Here is a 5,178-nt window from a genome sequence, read left to right on the forward strand (position 1 = left end):
AGGTGTGGTTGGCTCTGGAAGGGTAGGACATGAATTCCAGCACTGTCACTCATCAACTGGCTGACCTGGGCAAGGTATTTGACCTCTCTATGCATCAGTTTATTTATCTGGAGAATGGGGTTTGAAAGGTCCTTCTGTCATAGGGTTATGGCTTAGATTAACTGAGCTAATATGTATGTAGCATCCTTAGGATAGTGCCTGGCACATAATAAATTCTATACATACTTGGCTTTTTAAAATTGGAGTATTATTGCTTTACAATGTTGTGTAAGTTTCTGTTGTACAATGAAGTGGGTTGGCTCTATGTACATATATATCCACTCCCTCCTCGGCCTCCCTCCCCCCATCCCACCCCTCTAGGTCATCACAGGGCATTTAGCTGAGCGCCCTGTGCTTCCCACTAGTTATCTGTGTTATACATAGTAGTGTATATATGTCAAACCTAATCTCACAATTCATCCCACTCTCTCTTTCCCCCAGCCCCCCTCCCACTCCATATACACATGTCTGTTCTCTACATCTGTATCTCTATTCCTGCTCTGGGAATAAGTTCACCTGTACCATTTTTCTATATTCCAATAGAAGCGATAATACATGATACTTGTTTTTCTCTTTCTTACTTCACTCTGTATGACAGTCTCTCATTCCATTCAAGTCTCTACAGATGACCTAATTTCCTTCCTTTTTATGCAGCCCCCTGGGATGTAGCCCACCAGACTCCTCTATCCATGGAATTTTCCAGGCAAGAATATTGGAGTGGGTAGTCCTTCTCTTCACTAGGGGATCTTCTTGACCCAGGGATCGAGCCCAGATCTCCTGCATTGCAGATGGGTTCTTCACCATCTGAGCCACCAGGGAAGCCCCCCAAATATGGAATGCTTCATGAATTTGCGTGTCATCCTTGCTCAGGGGCCATGCTAGTCTTCTCTGTAACGTTCCAATTTTAGTATATGTGCTGCCAAAGCGAGCACTTTTAATGGCCGAGTAGTATTCCCCTGTATATAAGTGCCACATCTTCTCTATGTGTTCCTCTCTTGTTGGCCTGTGGCTGTTATTAACACATCACCCTCCTCAGGGGACCCAAAGCTCTCCCTGCTTTTCCTGCACCCCTATTCAAGAGGCTGATTAAACATGGCTGACAATAAGTCATTATTTTACCCTGTTGAAGCCAGTGTCTTCAGGATGTATGTGGCCCCTGCAGCTTTCCTTACTTAATCCAAACATGAGAAGGCTGAATGTTTTCACCTCCCAAACAGCACGGTGAAAGGCACAGGGGAGATGCTGTGGTTTCTAGGAGCTTTTGCTGATTCCCAGAGAGGATTGCTTCCACAGCAATGGATGCAACTTTCTGGCCTCTTTCTACATAGACCTGAGAGGGGGGGAAATTACACGTTGAGTCTTCCTTCAGAAATCTAATGACATCTTTGCTGTTGTTGTTCAGTCGCTCAGTTGTGTCCGACTCTTTGCAACCCCATGGACAGCAGCACCTTAAGCACTATGTCTTTTAAGTCCCTTTGCAGAGAATTCTACTCTATAGCTTGAAGGAATATGCAACAGAAATAGAGAACATGGTGATCATTAGAAAAAATGCCCTTCCTATCATGCCACTGCTCTGCCTGAGACATTTTATTTGCTTATTTTTAAAAAATATTTTTTTTTGTTTATTGAGTTGTGCTGAATCTTAGCTGCAGCACGCAGGATTCTGGCTCTTCATTGCTGCACGCAGGGTTTATAACTGTGGCATGCAAACTCTTAGTTGTGACATGTGGGATCTAGTTCCCTGACCAAGGGTTGTACCCAGGTCCCTACATTGGGAGTGTGGAGTCTTAGCCACTGAACCACCAGGGAAGTCCCATGTCGAAGACATTTTAATATTAAAAGTGGCCCGTTGCTTCCTGGACAAAGTGCAAGCTCCGGCTTGAGAACATTTTTGCTCAGCCCCTACTTGCCTTTCCAGCTCCATTGATCCACTCCCCTCAGGCCTCCCCATGGAACACCTTCCAGTTTTTGCAGCCAGTCAAGTTCTTTCTGTTCTCCACTTTTTTTTTTTTTCCTGACCGTGCCTCACAGCATGCAGGATCTTAGTTCCCTGATCTGGGATTGAACTCACATCCCCTGCAGTGGAAATGCGGAGTCTTAGCCATGGGACCCCAGGGAAGTCCCTGGCCTTCACTTCTGCTGTTTGCTGCTCCTCAGCCTGGAGCATGGCTCCCTGATCCCTAGCCTCTGCTGTTGTTTACCTGACCAACCCTAATTCATCCCGAAAGTCTCTGCTTACCATTCTTTCTTCAGGGCAGCCCTCTCGGGTCTTCCAAGTCTGGGTTAGGGGCCCCTCTTAGAGGCTGACTTAGCAACTGTTATTTTCCTCGTGACTGACAGTATCAAATTGTGACTCAGAGAGGTCTGAGAACCTCCTCAAATGTTCCTCATCCAGCTGGACCTTAGGTGTCAGAGTAGGAATTGATGAGTTTATAGATTGAAAGCACGTTCTTTGCTTTCCAGGGGTTTGCAGTTTGTTTGATGGGAGGGCTGAAGATTACACTGAACACACAGTTCAGTGAGTTTCTCCAGTGAGTGGGTTTCTAGGAAGATTTTGCCCAAAGTTGGATCACAGAAGACAGACAGCATTGAGAGGTTAGGCTGGGGAAGCAAGCAGGGGGCCAATCACAAAGCCTTTGTAAGTGAGATGAAAGAGTGTGGACTCATCGGAGCACAGTAGGTGACAGAGGAGAGTGTTAAGCGAGGGAGATTGGCTTTCCTTAAAGCTGACCACGACAAAACAATTACACGCGTCTAATCTGCACAGTCCAGCCCTGATTAGCTTCTTTTCCTCCAGAGAATTGGGAAGCCTCACTTTTCAGACTCACGCCGATGTGTCACATCCCAATGCTGCCCCTCATCAGCTGTGCAACCTTATACAAGTGAGTTCAGTCCTCCCAACAGCAATATCGTTATAGAAACAATAGCAACAATACCAGGACCTGCTTATCTGGATTTTGAGAATTAAAGGAGATAATAAAGCAAAGGGACTGGAAAAGAATATGGAAGTAAATCATAACGACAGTAGACAGTAACAGTGACAGTAGAAATAATAATAGGAATCCTACACATGAAAAGATGCTCAAGATTGCTAATTATTAGAAAAGTGCAAATCAAAACTACAAATGAGGTACCACTTCACACCAATCAGAAAGCCATCACCAAAAAGTCTAAAATAATAAGTGCTGGAGAGAGTGTGGAGAAAAGGGAACCCTCCTATACTGTTAGTGGGAATATAATTGATACAGCCATTATGGAAAACAGTGTGGAGGTTCTTTACAAAACTGAAAATAGAGTTACCATATGACTCTGCAATCCCACTCCTGGCATATATCCAGAGAAACTCTAATTTGAAAAGATACCTGAACCCCAGTGTTTACAATAGCCAAGACATGGAAGCAACCTGGATGCCCATCAACAAATGAATGGATAATGAAGATGTGGTATAGGCTTCTGTGGTGGTCTGGTGGCTGAGAATCTGCCTGCCAGTGCAGGGGACATGGGTTCTGTTCCTGCTCCGGGAAGGCCAGACATGCCGTGAAGCACTAAGCCCCTGCACTGTAACTACCCAGCCCACAGGCCACAGCTACTGAAACCTGAGCACCTGGAACCCGTGCTCTGCAACTAGAGAGTAGCCCCCACTTTCCACAACTAGAGAGAGCCCACACAGAGCAACAAAGACCCAGCACAGCCAAAAATAAGTAAAATTTAAAAAAGGAAGATGTGGGACATAGATACAATGGAATACTACTCAGCCACGAAAAAGAATGAAATAATGTCATTTGCAGCAACACAGATGGACATGGAGATTGTCATACTAAGTGAAGCAAGTCAGAGAAAGACAAATATATAATATTACTTATATGTGGAATCTAAAAAATGATACAAATGAACTTATCTGTAAAACAGAAATAGCTTCACAGACATAGAAAAAATGCTTGTGGTTACCAAAGGGGACAGGATTAGGAGGGCTACATTAGGAGCTTGGGATTAACAGATATGCACAACTATATATAAAATAGATAATCAGCAAGGACTTACTGTATAGCAAGGGGTACTATATTCTATATCTTATAATAAGCTATAATAAAAAAGAATCTGAAAAAGAATATATATATATGTATCTGAATCACTTTGCTGTAGGCCTGAAACTAATGCAACATTGTAAATTGGCTATATGTCAATAAAACATAGTAAGAGTGCTACAGATATTCTTTCAACCTAACAGCGTACAGGGGCTGTTCACAGGGTTGTTAACTCTGGGAGCTATGATGAGGCCTTATATTATGCAGATGCTGTTTCCTGAGGGCAGCCGCCTGGGAGGTCTCCTTCGCCCACCTCCATCTCCCATCCCTCCTCTATTACACAGGGTTGACACTGCACCCTTAGCAGGGAGTCCCTGGAGCTAAAGGATCCCTCCACTAGAGCAGAAGTGGGATGTGGAGGGGAGGTGGGGAGAGAGGAAAGGTCTGAGTGGGTAAGAAGAGTCTGGAAATCTTGGGAGAAAGAGGCTTTTCTTCCGACAGGCAGGGATTAGCCATGCACTGCCCCCCCTCCCCCCCACATAGCATGCATGTTTGCTTGCATATATATGCATGTCCATACACACACACACACACACACACACAGAGTGAAAAAATGGGGAGGGGAAGCTTGCAGGAGTGGTAGAAAGATATTTATTATCAGACGTCCCCTTGTGGACTACATAATAGGATAAAATGACTTTAAATTGGGCTGAAAAGACAACTTACAGTGTTTTCCTGTCCCCGGCGTGAGGGTGTGAGTGTGACAATCTGGGCTAGAGTCACGCCTCCCTCCCTCTCTTCAGCACCCCAGGGGTGTCGAGCTCAGGTATGTTATTATTACCACTGCTGTAATTATTTTAAGTGAATGCAAGAATTCCTTCCATTGAAGTCCATGGGAGATCTGGATTTCCTTGGGTGATCAAAGTGTAGACTCAAGGTGTGAAAAATGGAGGTCAACTTAGGGTTAATCCTCTCTGGAAATGTGTTTCTATATTTGAAATTAACCTTATCTAAATAATGATTAGAAAGGCAATCTTTCTTAGGTATTGAGTTGCATCCCCCATTCTCAAGGCTCTATCTTCTGTTAAGTCTCCCCCCTCCACCACCATCAGCA

The 5,178-nt window shown here is 44.4% G+C and overlaps 1 non-coding gene across 1 annotated transcript; it reads right to left on the minus strand.

Moving 5' to 3' along the window:
* Window positions 1–864: 864 nt before the first annotated feature.
* On the minus strand, window positions 865–971 carry LOC122449009. Its single transcript, XR_006271830.1, has one exon. It is a non-coding gene; the product is annotated as a U6 spliceosomal RNA (small nuclear RNA).
* Between the last annotated feature and the right edge of the window lie 4,207 nt (window positions 972–5,178).

Source organism: Cervus canadensis, chromosome 10, assembly GCF_019320065.1.
Source record: "Cervus canadensis isolate Bull #8, Minnesota chromosome 10, ASM1932006v1, whole genome shotgun sequence".
Classification (NCBI taxonomy): Eukaryota; Metazoa; Chordata; class Mammalia; order Artiodactyla; family Cervidae; genus Cervus; species Cervus canadensis.